Source organism: Falco rusticolus, chromosome 6 (genome assembly GCF_015220075.1).
Source record: "Falco rusticolus isolate bFalRus1 chromosome 6, bFalRus1.pri, whole genome shotgun sequence".
Lineage (NCBI taxonomy): Eukaryota > Metazoa > Chordata > Aves > Falconiformes > Falconidae > Falco > Falco rusticolus.
The window spans coordinates 61,747,485-61,764,590 of NC_051192.1; the positions used below are offsets into that span (position 1 = coordinate 61,747,485).

Sequence of the window (17,106 nt, forward strand, 5' to 3'; positions counted from 1 at the left end):
GTATATTTTGCAAACTTGTTTCGAGTTGTTTTGATGTTTTTAAGCCAAATGAAAACCTGTAAAAATTCAATAAGCAGATGAATTACTTAGTAAGAGGGTCAACTTTAATGCACAGTTCTGAATGATGGTGGTTCATGAAGATTTTTCCAACTTTAAAATGAATTCCAGCTCTTACTACTTTGAAAGAGCTCTTATTACTTTGAAAGATAGTTCATAAATACTTACATATACAGCACTTAATACTTTTAACAAATGCGGTTGTACAACTATAGACAGGAGATTTCAAGTAAGTACAAGGTTTCTAAGTGTTGTGTAACTCCTGAACTGTAGAATCTCATGCCGAAGTGGGAATAAGCAGGTGATGTAACAGAAGATGATGCTACTAAGCTGTTATAGTTGCTTTCATTGCATAGGTAGATGTTTTCTCACTAATGGATGCTATTGGTAAACATTTGCTTATTATAATTTATGGCACCTCACAATGATCTTGAGGCCATTTGCCTCATTTAGATTTTACATTCTCCTGTTTTTGACTAATAAAGGGGTGGAAATGCAGCATCTTGGTTAATCTGATCTTGTTTCCCAACAAAATAAGTTAGGTGCTGCCTGAGTGTTGAGTTTGCAGCATGGATGAGATATGAGCTGTGACATTGGTAGAGTGAAAATTGGTAAGAGGGGAGGAGAAAGGATGCGCATCAGCAATCTTGTGGGGTTGTGCACCTACTCCAGGCAGAAGTGTCTGTCTAGGAGTCTGCCTGTGTTTCAAGTCACAATGGGAAGTGCAAGTAACAGCTGTTGATATTGTTTACCTTTTCATTTGCAGAGCAGCAGTAAGGCTGTGCTGGACGCTGGACATAATATTTGCTGCTGCTGTTACTCTGAAACATAGTCATTGGCATAGAATACAGCTATACAATCTGCATGGGGACTGAGTCACTGCGTTGGGTATTTTCACTGGGGAAGACTTCATTGGATTGTTGTTAAGTACCTTTCTCTGGGAACTTGGGGCATTTGTGATTCTGACATCAGGGCTGTCTTCTTCGCAGAAGACAGGACCACTGAAGTTGGTTTTTTTTTATTTCACCTGTACCCTACACAGAGTGTGCGGTCTATCAGAAGGGCATCCCATTTGTCGTCTTCACCTGTCCTTTGTAGAAGGGGTACTATGTTGCTGCTAGTAGGCAAATACAGTTATATGTACTTTTCAAACAAGCACTCCATGGTCAGTTTATTAGTCGGATGTTTTTAAGCCACTGTAGGATCAGACAGAATGGCAGGGATTAGTTGTACATTAGTGAAGTCTCACGAATAGTTGCTATTGTAGTGAAAATAGTAACTGTAATTTAGTGTTTCTGAAAAGTATGCTTAAACATGGGTGATTTGAGCACATAAGGAAGTTAGGTATATGCTTTCGAAGAACCGAAGTTATATTTTCAGAGAAATGAGTCAGCATAAAGGATTACTGCTTCTAGGAGTTCTATTTTGGTATCTAACTGAAGTATTTCCACTGAGAGCGATGGCATTCTGAGTGAGAAGATGTCTTAAATATAGAATTGCATAGTGTGTAGTACAGGGTGATATAAAATTTGGAAATAAGTATTAGAAAGTAAGCTGCATTGTGGGTTATTGCACATTTGCTTTAAGTGATTAAAATCAACACACTTCATTTTTATAATGCCAGGTTTGTGCATTAGTATCAAAACGTTTTCTTGGACTTGAAAGTAAAAAGGGGATCCGTTTTATCTCTCACCCGCATACTTTCATCTTCCTAATTTGTGTACAGGAACTTAGGGACCAGGAACTCCATTAAAGAGTAACAGAAGGTAAAAATGCATGTACTTCAAAACGTAGTGGGTTTGGATGGGATTTTTTCTTGAGAGGTTGAAAACTTCTATGTCCATCTGAAAATCACATTACAGATCTCGTGACTAAAAGCATGAATGTGCATATGTGCAGCATGAACTTTTAATTTTACTTCATTTGTAATGAACAGAAGAGCTAGTGTACAGTAGCTCAGGAACATCTTCGTTACTGTGAAGAAAATATATTTACTCTAATACTTGTAATTTTAGAACAGTTTCACAGCACTGCTTGTGTTAGTCAAGATAAGTCTTCTTTTGAATTGGATTTTAAAGTAGTCATTTCCTAGGTTGGTGAAATTGTGCAACTAACACTAAATTGGAAAGTGAGATAGTCATTCTGTCTTAAAGACAGAGTTATCTAAGATAAAGCTAACATTTAAAATACTGCTACAACGTGAAACTATTTTCTCTCTTAGCAGTGAAAGACTAAGGAACTGCATTATGATTTGAGTCTCTTCTAAAAAGACGACAGTTTTCTTTGCTAATTTGGTATGATTCCTTTTCAGAAATGCAAACAAAAAGAGCTTGTATACATAAGCACACCCAACTGTTTGATTTGCACCTACGGCTGGAACATTGGGAAGACAAATGTTCTGGAAACTCGTTATGCAAATGCCAGACCAAGTGTCCCACTTTTTTTCAGAGTTACCATCTAGAGTATTATCACAACAAATAGCCTTTTTTAACTAGAATGAGGTTTAACCAGCTATAAATTGATGATCAGCCATGGTATTTCAGCAACTGCAGTGTGAGTGGTTTTTGCATTGTCTGTGGAGTAATGAAAATCAAGTTCCTAAAACACTGAATATTCCTAAAATGTTGTTTGTAAACTACATGAGAAAAATTTTATACCCTGAGTTCCATTGATTTTGTTTTCACTGAGCAAGAGATGAAGTTGCATCTGGGAAAGAAGACACAAAGCAGTGTTGCACAGCCACCATGCTGGATTATCGTGATGTGGAAGTGAAGTAAGATTGGGCGCTCAACCTTTATTATATTATATCCAAAGCTGTAATTTTTTTCCCTAATACAGCTGTGTGTATGTAGTTTTAATGCCACTCTCAAGATTTACAAGTTAGCTTAAAGTAGATGCAGTATATCTTTAAAACATCACTAAATGGTAAATAGCTTTCTTGTTCTGTGTTTTGTTAAGATTAGAAAACTTGGTTTATTCCACATAGGGCTGGTTTATTCCACATAGGGCTGGTACTAAATCCTTTCAAATGTTTTCTGCGCGCTCATTGCCTGCTTTATAGCAGTGTGCTTGGTTTGGCTGGTGCTAGTGCTGACCTTTGAATCTAGCCTCTATTTTCTCATGTTTGAGGCAAGATACAGTGTACTGCTGGTTTCAGAATAGTTTCTCTTAGTCTCTGTTGAAACTTTTCTTTTATTCCTTGTGTATTTTTGAGTTTGACACCAGATGTTCTCTGTTGTCCAGAGCATGTAATACTGAAGCTGAAAGAAAGTCTCTGTCTTAACTTCCTTGTAATTACTTATAGGGACTGAACCAACATGTGTAGGAATAAAGAGACAGTTGCCCAAAGTAATAACATGGAAGTGGATGACCAGGTTGAATCAGGAGTTTGTGTTGCCTAACTACCCTGTTTCCAGCAATAGCTAGTAGCTCAGAAGTGTGTGGGACAGAGTGCAGAAGGATTCTTCCTATTTCATTGCATTTTCCCAGCCTGTGGAGGCGAGACAGCTCAGGGACTCTACAAGGTAGATGTGGTGTTCTTTTGTCTTGTAGTTCTTGACAGCTTTATCTCCCTTGAATTCAATAGCCTTCAGCCCAAAGTAAACTTCTTGGCAGCAGAAACATCCCATGGCAATAAGTTCTAGTTTAACTCTATGATGTAAAAAACCCCTTTCCTTCTGTTTTGAGTCTCTTGCACGCTAGCTTCAGTTGCCTTCCATCTTTCTATTAATGGAGATCCAGCTAGCCAGTGAGTCTGAGTCACCACGTACATGGGAGACCAGGTTCCAGCTGATTGCCTGTGATACTGTCTGATGTTGTCTTTGCTCATTTCAATCTGTGTTTATCCATCAGGCATCTCTTATCTACAATAAACAAAGTCATGATCTTTGACAGACAGGCCACGGTCCGTGATCGATGACACTGTGATAACACAATACATGATGAAATACTGTTTCACAAAATATCCTGTCAGGTCTTCTAACAGCAGTGTCTAGCCATATTATTTTTGGTATTTCTGGAGATTTACACGGCACCCTGTGAGTAACTGAGCTCTGGTTGAAGCTATTTTCAGAATTGCATAATACCCATCATAGGGAAATTTAGGAAGCAGGGGACCTGTGGAGGTCTTCTGATCCAAGCTGCCGACGTACTCTTAAGCAGGTTCAATTAGATGATGTTTCATAATTAAGTTTTGAAAATCTCCAAGTACAGAGATGCCACATCCTTTCTGGGCAGCTTGTTCCAGTGTTTGACCACGGTAGCAAAAATGCTTCCCTATAGCCAATTGCAACTTACCAAGTAGCAACTTGTGTCTGTTGCCTCTTGTCATGTCCCTCTGCCACAGGGCCTATTGTTGATCCACAGGCAGCGTCTTGTTCACCAGGACCCTTGGATCTGTTTCTTCAAAGCCACTGTCTAGCCAGCAAGTGCCAGCCTCTCCTGGTGTGTGGTGGTATTCCATCCCACATGTGGGAGTCTGCATGTATCCTTGAACTGCATGAGGCTTATCTTAGCCCATCTTCTCAGCATTTCCAGGTCCCTCTGTATAGCAACTCTGCCCTCCAGCATATCAGCTACTGCCCCTGGTTGTTGTTGTCCATAAAGCTGCTGAAGGTACGCTGTGTCCTAGCTTTCTGGTCATTAGTAAAAACATTAAACAATATTGGTCCCATTATCAGTCCATAGGGAATGTCAGTGGTCACCAGCTGCCAAGTTGGACTTGATAGTCCTGATCATAGTGATTCTTTGAGTATGATGGTCCAGCCAGCTTTCCACCCAACTGATCATTCGCTTACCCAATTGGCCTGTAAGATTACTGTAGGAATCCATGTTGAATACCTTGCTGAAGTCCAGATAAACAACATACACTGCTCTCTCCTTGGGCACTGAAACAGTCATCTCATTATAGAAGACAGTGAGATTGCTTAGACACAATTTGCTTGTGTTCAGTTTGTTGTTGTCTTTTTCTTCATGTATTTGAAAACAGTGTCCAAGGACCTGAAGTTAACTGGAATTCTGCCTTTTTGTTCTGCAGATCCCCCTTGTTGCTTTTGTTGAAAATGGGCATGACACTTGCCCTTTTCCATTTAACAGGATCTTCCCCCAGTTGCCCTGACCTTTCAGAGGTGGTAGAGAGCAGCCTGGTAATGGTTTTGACTAGCCCCATCACCCCCCTCAGATGGATTCTGGCAGGTCCCTGGAATGGAGCTGTGTATGTCCCAGAGGACAGCAGCAAAAAAGGCATCGTGTCTGTCTTCTGTCCCTAGGTCTCCTACCCCACTGAGAAACTGTGCCCACATTTACTTTTTTTTGTTGATGACCTATTCATAGAAGCTTTCCTTCTTACCCTTCATACTCTTTCATTGCCAGGATTTGAACCTGTCTTTGTGCGAGGATGTGCATGTATGTGTATATATTCTGGTTTTCTAGGGGCAGTGTAACTCTAAATGCTTCCCAGTTTCAGAGAAAATGGTTTAATCACAGTCATTCAGATATTTAGCTGCTCTCTTATGCTTGTCACAGGATGTTTTACAGTAACTGAAGTGACATAATATGCTTATTTTATTATGGTCTTGTATGGCATTTGAATATCTCACAATGATAATGTAGTGGGTTTTGCCCGCTGAAGCAAAACTGAGGTGCTGTGTATTAACACAAAAAGCATTTTTTGATTATGGTTTGTCTGTTCAAGCTGCAGTAGTTTGGAGTTTTTTCTTGGGTGTCTAGTATTATGTAACATTTAGCTTATTTTTAAAAACAGTTCCTTCTGATATAACTTGCAATTAGCATTAAAAGCTTCTGCAAATTGATTCATAAAGCAGAGCATATAACAACATCCACTGACTGGAATTTGTGGCTAGATAAACAGATCAGAAGTCAAGAGCTGTTATTTTCCCCACTTTGTGGTCAACTGTGGTAGAAATGATAAATTTTGTAATTCTTCCGCTAGCAACTTCTAAAGCAAGGTTCTGCACTTACCTTGATGTCTTTTAAACCTTACCTGAAGTGGATTTTGGTGACTAAACGAGGTAACAGTTCTTCCATGATTAAATCTTCCATGACTTCAGACTAAATTTTCTGCTCTCTTCTGTGGCCCTTTGCATTCATCTTCTCTTCAAAGAAGGCCAAAGATCTTTATAAAGCCTACCGCAACTTTGGAGAGCCATTGTTTGAAATCTCAAAGCCCTGCCTATTCTTGTAGCTGAAATAGCTAATTAATATAGATTTGTGCACAGAACAAACTTGTTGCTTAGTGGGTTGAAAAATGAGTAATTCCAGCAGCAGATCGCAACAGGCACTCGTTTCCTCAGACTTTCTGAAGTCAATCTCTCAAAATCTGCAGAGAGGAAGTTCCTGTAAGCCACACTTCATTGCTACTGCTTTACTTCATACACTTTTATAGTAAAGAGATTCCTTATTTAAGGAATTTATTTTCTACTGGATGAGCATTTTTTGGACTCACTGATAGAAAAGCTGATTTTAATGGTGCTGACCTGCATATACGTAGGTCAAAGGTAACTGTAGCATCACAGAAAAATTCAGCTTTGAAGACCTCAGGAGGTCATCTAGGTTCAACTGCTTGAAGCAGCTGCTTAATGTCTGTCCCCAGTGTGAATCCAGTCTCTGCATAGCCAGTTGTGTGGGTCTGATAGGTGGGGAGGTTTGGGTTTTTCCTATTTATTTTGTCTTTTTCTTTTTTGGCATGTATGTCAGAAATGAGAAGTTTCTCCAAATTATTTCAGATGACAAAGACAATCTTACTATCTCAGTCACCCAGAAAAACATGGGAGATGAAACACTTCTAGTTGGATTTGTCAGAAAATTCAGCATGTTCCTTTCCAGTCCTAGAGGCTGAGGCTAATGACCTCTTAAATACCTTTTTATTATTGAAGTTGGTGAGAAGCCTCAATTCTTTGATAATACCTCATCATCATGGGGTTTATATGTGATGGAATTATTACTGTAGTCAGTCCCTAGAAGTATATGTACTGAGTTTCAGCAGAAATCAACCAGAAAAGTTCCTGTTCTGCTTTGAAACCTAGAATGTTGCATTGGTAGTCCTGACACAGGAATTGGGATGGAATTATTTCTGTTGTTTTACATATTTAAACATTTTTAATATTTACATATTTTAACATATTTACATGTAGGCTTATTTTATGGGAAGATGCATTACCTGTTTGAGAGACAGTAATAGTGAATTTGACTGCAGTCTGGTGTCATCAGAGAAGTTTGATTCTAGGGTGTTTGCTGGACTGTCAAACACTGTATTGCAATGTGTTTATTTGAAACTCCAAATGAATCTAATATTTCCATGAAATGGGAAATACATTATGTGAACACACTGTTCTACTAAAAAAAACAAACCAAAACAAAACCAAAACCTAAAAAGCATTTCTTCAAACGTATTCCATAAACACTTGGGTTTTTTTCCAAGTTGTATTCCCTTTTTATCAATAATAGGATCTGTATTAACCAAGATTGTGAACAGGTATAACTACTTTCAAGAATGTTAGTTGGAGTTAAAAATAAGGCACTCATATCAAGAAAATACTGTATATTTAGTAATTATTAATAACCATTGTAGTTTATTTAATTTCCTTTATTGTCAAATCCATTTCTGTGAGAAGGCCATTTTTTAGGGCTAAGTCCTTAGCTTTTTTTAAAAAAATTAAAAAATAATCTCCTTACCAATCAACAATGCATATATAATACTGCAAAAATTAAAACTTGTTTGCCCGATGTTGGTACTATTTGTCCCATATATTTCTGATACTGGTGATTGGTATAAATAGATACACATATTAATTTTGTTAAAATTCCATTCCTTCTCCTCCAGTGTTATTAGATAGCTACTCATGCAAAGATAATCTTAAAATAATTGTTTTATCCATATAACTAGACAATAGACCAAAAGTAGTTTAAGATTGAACATGGTCTTTTTGACTCATCATTATTTAAAATCCATTTTTACCCCTTTTGGTTTTTTTGCATGTCTATTTAATCTTTTCTACTGTCTCTTACCTGCAAGCTCCCTTTCTTCCAACAATCATTTTTGCAACTGCTGACATTTCCAGAAATCATCCACAAAACTTGTCCATGTGTTAATATGCTAACAGCAGCTCAATGGTAGGACTTCTCTCTGTTGTGACTATTTCTATTTGACTTGAGTGGTTTCTCCCCTGAAGTAGAAACAGTGCATTTTTCTGATAGCATATGGATCAGTGCATCCTGATGCCTGTTGGATTAGTCTTGATATCTTGACCTTAACAAAAAATAATCCATCTGCAGCAGTAAGTGTTCTGTGTTTCTCCATACTGCATACAAATTCTGTACTCCAAAGTCCAAAGCAGATGTGATTTTTGAATGCTTCAGTTTTATCTATGACTTTAACTGGAAGTCTGGGCTCATGGAATCATGGTGGAATACAGCACTTATATTTTAATAAATGTATGGTGCAGCTGGTTAGAATATACTGCTGACATAAAAGCTGAAGTGAGGCAGGAGATAGCATGATAAGCAGGTGGTTGCTTATATTTAGAAATGTTCTAAAGAGTGATTTGAAACAGTTGCTGATATTTTTAGTAAAGGGAAATTTTGTAATAATTTGTTCTGAATCAGTGATTAGGAAAAAAACAAGTCCTTTTATTACTTCTAGTCAATCATGCATTTAGGGGAAGAGGAAGCTAGGTGAGGAGGACCTTGATTTTCCTTTCAAGCCTTGTTGTTTGCAATTCCAGTTACTGTAAAACGGACTGATAAAATTTTTATTATTTACTCTCATAAGTATCTTTTTTAGTTGTTAGGTTATGTTCTTGCATCTTATTTATCCAAGACTCCTAAGCAGATTAGTAAAAATACACAAAATATACTGCAGCTATTTGCATTATATGAAGGAATATATAAGAAATGTATATACAAAAAAATAAGCTTACAGTGTAATCGCAGGGTAAATTATTTTGATGGTATAACGTACAATGACTAGTTGCTGAAACTAACTTCACAGACTGAACTGTTTGAGGGTACAAAAAGATAAATAGGATAATTTTCATGATGGAGAAGCAGCACTCTTCATTTAGTATGAACCAAGGATGGCCTTGTGGTCAAAACATGATTTTAAGAATAGACTGTACATCTGTTTCCCACCTCAACTGTAGATGAGCTCCATAGCCTTTTGTCTGTTTTGCTGGCATTACCTCTGATTCCTGCACCTGTAGTCTTTGAAAGCCCCGATTAGGAAAAGAGAAAGGAGTAAGCTTTGTTTTGCATTTGGATGCTTATGAAACAGGAGGTAATTCCACTTTTTCAGGATATCAGAGAAACAGTTGCAGGCATGGGTTTGTTTTCTGTGCATTTCATCTTTTTGCAGGTCTAGTGCTTGTACTATTCTGCTTGATTGCTTGAGAAATCTTCATCTGAACTGATGCAGAAATGGCTTGCTGCGGGACAGTAAAGTCAAAATTACCAGAATGCTTTTGCTCTCTTTTTTAAGAAGCTAAACTTGCTATTAAAGGCCTTGGAGATTTCCAATGAATAGGAAATTATCTCTAGTGTTATTTTAACGGGTTTGCAATTCTGAGCTTTGGTGCACATTGATTTTTTGAAAGCAGTACGAATTCAAATATCAAAGGTAACTAAAGAACTGGAAATGCACAGTGACTTCAGATGAAAGCACATGATGCTGAGCTATTGAATTTTCCATGGCTACAGTGATAAGCAGCAAGACATACAAGACCAGTTTTATTGTCTTACAGAGAAAATAAAATAACTGATTTAGAGGAGAATATATGCATTTTTGTAATGGTTAAGTGTTACTACATTGGGTTTTTTTAAGTGAGCAATATTTTAAGAGATCAAGTTGTATATTCACAGCTGCTGACTTACTCCTCTTTCTTAGTCCTCTCTCTTTGCGTTAATTTACTGGGTTTGCGTGTTTCTTCAACTAACTTCGTAAGAATTTCTATGTAGGCTTGGAAGGATCATTGGTAAAGTCCTTTTCACAGAGGTAGGTTCCACAGCTGGATCTATTATAATAAATATTTCTCTTACTTGTGAATCTCTTGTGAAGGCAATTTCTGAGCTTCATTGGGTAGGTATATTACATCAGTTCTTCACTAGTGCTATCGAGAATTTTTTTCCTAATCTGTAACCTAAATCTTCACTCCTAATTGAGCTAATTTTTTATGCTGTTTCTGGGGATGTGAGGAAATGTCCGTTGTCATAATCATCATTGCTTTTAACAGGTTTTTATGTTCTGAAAGGAGTTGTCCTGTCTTCTCTTAGGCAAACCTTTTTTAAGGCTGAAGTCTTTGGTCTCCACAGTCTTCCCAAACACATATTGCTTATCACTTCCTTGCTCTTGTTAACTTCCCTTCAGTTCTTTTCCATCTTATCTTTTGCAATCCTTTGTATAGGGATTCACAAAGCTGGACGCCATATTCTGAATTGGGCTGTAACAATACCAGCAAATTATTTCTGATCTGTATTTACAAAAGAATCTTAGTTCTCTGTGAGGTCTTATACAATGTACCTCCTGTTTATGCATCCTAGACTGGATTTCTAGTCTGCTGTAATACCCTGTGTGTTTTTCTGTTATCTTCCTGTTTATTTATTATTTGCATTTTCATGTTCTGTTCATTTAATTTCTTTCAAAAGCGTATGTTGGTGGGGATTTTTCTGCTCTTTTTGTGCTTATCCTTTGAATTGGATCTGACTATTTTTTCCAGATTTTTTCCTTCATTTTGAGATAATTTTAAATGCGATAAACAGCATGTGCTCAGAACTCTGAGCTTGGCGTTGTTTGCTGAGTTTTATTTGTTCTTAATAGATTAGTTTCGTATTCTGTTGCTTTATTGTAGTAATGAAAATATTCTGTAGGACTGGAACAGGACAAACCCAGGGGAATTTCTTTTTGACACGCTTTTGCAAATCCTGATAATTACCAAACTCCTGATAATTACCTTTTGGACGTTTTCTCTATGATTTTTTTTTCTCTATGTATTTTTTTTTATTTTGCTAGTGAGAAAGATGAGTCTTGTCTGTTATTCCGATGTTAAGATGTTTTGTTTTATTGATGAGATATATATATATATATATATATATTCTGATGGAATATCATGACACAATTTTATTCTTAGAGGAACACTTAAACCCTGGATCTTATGTTAACGTATAAGAACTTCTAGGTGTTTACAGATTAATTAATGTCTTATTCTAACTCCCTCTCCCCAAGTATTCTGATCTGTAGTTTGGGAAGCCCCGTGCCCTTTTAGCAGTAGTGCTTTGATTTGCCCTTTTCAGTCCTGTTCTGCTGAGTTCTCAAAGTAGTTTGATTAAGACAGTCTCCTTAAATATTTTAGAGTGAATTTGGGTTGATCTTACTGTCCTCAGCACATTTCTTCATGTATAGTGATTTTCTTTAGGATTTTTTCCCGTTCTTATCCCTTGTAAATGTGTCCAGATATGTAACAATAACAAACCACAGTTTAAGAAAGCATGGAAAACTTAAGCCTTCTGTGCATTCTTTGCCTTTCTTAACTCCTGATGGAGTTTTATTTAATCATTCTTATATAAAGTATCTTCCATTATTTCCGCTTGTTCCTTGTAAACTACAACGCATTATATACCTTTGTCTTTCTGATCTTTATTTACATGCTTTTGCTGTTCCACACTGTTGTTCCTTCCTTAACAATTTTGTGATTATTCTTTTTCTTAGTATTTAAGGATGAAGTTATTTTTGGTCTATTATCATCCTGTCATTCCAGTGGAACAGTTTGACACTGTGCCTTTCAAATAACAAGGTAAATTGTATAAATCATTAAAATATGCGTGTAGGATGTTGCGCATGAAATGATGGTCCTTGGGGAGTAGTGCTGGTACAATGAAGAAAAATTTGCATTATTCAACAGCAGGCAACATTAAAACCATTTCAGTCATTTAAATAATTTCAGTGTTTGTTTACCTTCATATACAGAAATCAGATTGTAAGTAAAACCTGTTATAAAGTATTTACATACTTATTTGAGGACAGCAGCCACTTTCAGGTTTCTAATCTGTACATACTCAATACTGTTAAAACTTAAATCTGTTAATGTAGAACTCTTAAAGAACTTTTAGAATAGCAAGACCTCCCAGTAGTAAATGTTGGCTGCATTATCGTGCCCTGAATTATTCCTTCACATACTAGTTATGCTTAAGAAAGAGAAAAATGAATTGCAACATATCCTAATCATCACTGAGTAGGATAAGCTTGGGAAAATGGTGTATTTGCCTTGCATATGACCTTTCAGTTGTTTTTCATATTATATGCTCCTACAGAGCTGTTATCGTTGTATCCAAAGGTAGATTCTATGATATGGAAAGAAGTAATCGCACAGGAAAGACCAGAATGATTTAAGGGTCCATTTGGCATATGGAAGAATATAGTGGGGGTTTAATCCTGGTGAAGAGTCATTAGGTGGACAATTCCTGTGTGCACAGATTTAGGAAGTTTGGCCTTAAAAAGCATGTAGGTCAAGTTAGAGAAAAGTAATCGGAAGTTACAGACTTTTTCTATCCTTTCTGCTGCAGCATATTTTATTAAATTTGATTTGAGGACTTGGAAGGGGGGAAAAGAATAGTGTTTTGGTTTTCTAACGTATTTTAACTAGCATGTTCAGTGAAGTTTTCATAGAATCACATGGGTTTGGGTTGGAAAGGACCTTTAAAGATTGTCTAGTCCAACCCCTCTGCCGTGGGCAGGGACATCTTTCACTAGGTTAGTCGTCTTCGGTTTTCTGGTTATTGCAGGATTATGAATCATATCCCCAAAGAACTTATCCCTCTTCTGTTCAGTCATCTTATTTCTGGGCTTGAGTTTTACTTTTTTTCTCATGATGAAATTGAGGAATAAATCCAAGAAGCGAAAGCTGTTGTAACACCCTGTGGAATTTACCTGTCTATATCAATGTTGGACAGGTTCAAATAGGTATTTCAGTTTCAGAAATTTTATCAGCACAGCATGGTATAATTTGGTGAGGGCTTCAGTGGGATTGCTGGAATTGAGTTTGTTATTTAGAAGCTACCATTATTTTTCCCTATTACTGCACCTTTTGTCAGAGAAAAACATGAACATTTTGTTCCTGTATCTCCTGAACTTTTCTTGCCTGTTTTTTCTTCAGTTCATTGATGTCTGTAACAGTTGCAAGCTGCTTGCTGGGAAAGCCAGGCTCCATGTTGTCCCTAGAGGTAGTGGCTGCTGACATAGTGGCCAGGAACCGTTCCTCTGGTGTAGGAGGATGTTGCAAAAATAGGAAGTTTGGACTTTTCTCTTGGAAAACAGTCTGTGGAGATCATTTTAGCCTGTTTGCCATGAGCGAAAGGCTTTTGATGGGAGCAGAGCTGTCTTTGCCAACAGTGCATTTGTTTGGAAGCTGCTATTTTTGGCCTGTTAGTTTCTGAGCCTTCTGTAATAGCAGAAAGAGGAAGCTAACAGTGAAATCCCTTTAATAACATATTTCCTGGTTGAAGTGACTTTATCTGTGAGGCCTAGACAGAGGAGATGTCATTTCCTGGATTACTTCTCTTCAGTCTGAACAGTCTGTTTTACTGTGTAATCTTTTGACCCAGCTTCTTAATTGCAGTGTAATTTTTGTCATGTAAACCATGTTTTTTAAATGAAAATTTAGGCTTTAAGGAAACACCTTTTGACGAAGTGCTAATGTGCAAGACAAGTCTTTCGTAAACTACACGTTGATATGAACTCGAAATCCCTTACCTTAAAATTATGTTCAAGAGCTTAAAATCCTGTCTGCAGAAGAGTATGATAATGAAGTTTGTTCATAGGGATAAAAAAAAAAGTCGCTCTTTCTGTTCCTCATGATGCTGATACTAATCACTTCTCTTTGATGCCAGCTGTAGCTGACTGTCCTCAAGAGTTAGGACACTTCCAAATAGTTAAGATAGGTGGTTGTGCTGTTCTGAAATTTCTGTTCATTAATAGCTACTTGTGAAAATTGTTACCAGAAGTCCATGAAAAGGAGGCTGAAAGACCTATTAGAACCATTTTTGCAGCTGATTTTTTGTTTTTATAGACCACAAAAAGGCTGTGGAGTCAGAATGACACAGGAGAAAAAAACAGTGACACCTGAAACGATAATATACAGCTCCATTTAAATTGGAAGTTATGGTTGTTCTGGACCTCTAATCAAACTTTCCTAAAATGTCTCTTGGGGATAGTAACTTCATTCTGTTCCCTGACTTTGTGCACAGGGTAGAAGAAAACACTATAAATATTTTGCTTGGTCAACCTCTGAAATATCTTTGTATAAAAAGCATTAAAATATTAGGTGACCTTGCTCCTTCCCCCCCCTCCCCCCCCAAATATGAAGAACAAAATATGCCTTATTGGTTTGTGTTAGCAGAGACTGCTTTTACACCTCTCTTAAAATGTCTACCCAGCTGTCAGTGATGGTTAAAGTATTGTTTCAGTAGTGATTAAAGATGAATGTAAAATGAGTGACAAAAAAGGTGTTAGGCTGTGAAGAGCAAAATAGATTAAGAAGGTGCTCAGAGATCTAGAAAACTAGTTTTTATGTTTGAGACTGTGCACTAGAAATGAGAAGTGTAATTCATCAGAAAAAATATGTTCAGGACCAATTGTGAAACTCTTAATTGCATAAAGGAATTCTAAAGAATAGGAAAAACTCTTTTAGTTTGATGCTGTAAACTGATACTGTAAACTACAGTAATATATTAATGCAGTTATATTGCAAATATGTTAATGAAAGCATGCCTTCAAGTCGTATTTGATGTTAAAAGTTAGGCATTGTGTGTAGACTACCAGCTAACTGGAACTGAGACTTCACTGTGCTAGGTAAAATATAAAAGTTGGCCCAGCTGTTCTCCATCAGAACATTCAGTACGGTCCTTTTCTACATGTTACAAGGTAAAGATCTGTATTCTATAGAATGAGATATCCTTTTTTTTTTACTTTTTGCTAAATAAAGAGTTTGGTATTACAGATTCTGTCACATTATTTTGCAGGAAGTCACCTCAAGGCAGTACTTTGTTGGATTTGTCCAGGTTATTGTGCAGTTCCCATGCAATTCATGCAGTGACTAATCCATAAGTATTTAACAGCTTTGTTACTTTGATTTGGTTTTATTGTCTCTTTTTGTAAAAATGTCATCAAATTTAAGAATAGGTAGTAAGTCATCTGTCCCTCAGAAAGACGAGTATGATGTTCTCATCCATCAGTCCTTTATCTATAATGGGTCTTGCAGGAACAGTTGCAGTCAAGGCTGAAATAACGCCTATAAATATTGTTCTTAATGTAACTAAGATTGATACTGTGTCTTCTTCACTGGCTTCCCTTTTTGCTCATTAACAGTTTTATGGTTTTTTTTGTAAGGAAATTCTAAACAGCGATGTGTAAGACACAGTTCATGTTACACAGATTCAAGAGTAAAATTCCACGTTTTCTCTGTGTAGCATTGGAAATACTGTATTACATCACAAAATGGTTGAGGTTGGCAAAGTCCTCTTGAGATCTAGTCCAACATCCCTGCTTGATGCAGGGTCAGCTGGAGTAGGTTGCTCAGGGTCACGTCCAGTCTGGTTTTGAGTATTTCCGTTGATGGAGATTCCACAACCTCTCTGGGAAACCTGTTCCAGTGGTTGACCACACTTGCAGGAAAAAAAGCGTTGTGTTCAGATAGAATTTCATGCGGTTTACCTTGTGCCCATTGTCTCTTGTCTTGTCAGTGAGCACTACCTTTTCTTCACTCCATCTCATCAGATACTTACACACATTGATGAGATCCTCTGCCTGGAGTCTTCTCCAGCTGAAGTGTCCCAGCTATCCAAGCCTTTCTTCTTACAAGAAGTGCTTTAGTACCTTAATCTTCATGGCCCTTTACTGGACTTACTCTAGTAAGTCCCTGCCTTGGTTTGAGGAGCCCAGGAGTGGATACTGTGCTCCAGGTGTGGCTTCACCAGTGCTGAGTAGAGCAGAAGAATCACCTACATTTACCTGTGGACAATGCTTTCCCTAATGCAGCCCAAATGTTGTTGGTCTTTTTACCCTGCGAGGGTGCATTGGTGGGTCATGGTCAGCTTGTGGTCCACCAGGACCCTCAGGTCATTCTTTGCAAAGCTGCTTGCCAGCTTGTCAGGCCCCAGCTGTACCTGGTGCCTAGAGTTATTCCTCCACAGATGCAGATCTTGGCATTTCTCCTTGTTGAACTTTGTAATATTCTCCTCTGTCCAGTTCTCCAGCCTTTCGAGGTCCGTTTGAATGGCAACATGATCCTCTAGTGGATCAACCACTCCCCCTGGTTTTGTATTGCCTGCAGGGTGCAGCAAGTGTAATGAGAGTACTGAAGATGTGAAATAGCCCCAGTGCTGAATGCTGGGGTGTGCTACTAGTGACTGGCCTTCAACTGCACTTTTGTGCCCCTGATCACAATCTTCTGGGCCTGATCTTTCAGCCAGTTTTTAATGCACTTCATTTTTCTAAGCCGTATTTTGTCAGCTTGTCTATGACACTTCCTAAGACATTTTCATTTGTTAGGAGGTTAAAATAAATAAGTTAATCACAATTTCATCTCCTTATTTTGAAAGCGTGCTTAATCGTTCAGGTTTTTTGTGGTGAGTAGTGACACCTCCACAGATGAGATAGTCTTATTCAGGGGTCCTCAAACTTTTTAACCAGGGGGCCGGCACGCGGATGCAGTGGCAGGCAGTCATCTGCGGCTGCTTGGTTTCCCCCCCAGCCCCTGGCAGAGGGGGGTCTGTAAATACCGGGGGCCGGATTGAGGACCCTGGGGGGGCGTATCCAGCCCGCAGGCCGTAGTTTGAGGACCCCTGGTCTTATTTATGCATGTGCATATTTAGGACAGTCTGGCATTCAAAATGTATTTTGTAATCTTGAGCCTTGCCTTTAAGTCTATCCAGGTGATACATTATTAGAATGAGTATAATTTTAGTGATGTTTACAACAAATGATCCCTTCCCAGATACATTAAGAAAAACAATATAAAATCAACAGGTTGTTAGCTATAGCCTCAG

General features: G+C 37.8%; 1 protein-coding gene across 3 annotated transcripts in view; it reads left to right on the forward strand.

The window, feature by feature from the left end:
- The window catches only part of ROCK2 (Rho associated coiled-coil containing protein kinase 2), a 100,908-nt gene that overhangs the window by 24,769 nt on the left and 59,033 nt on the right, over positions 1-17,106 (forward strand). The window lies entirely within an intron of this gene.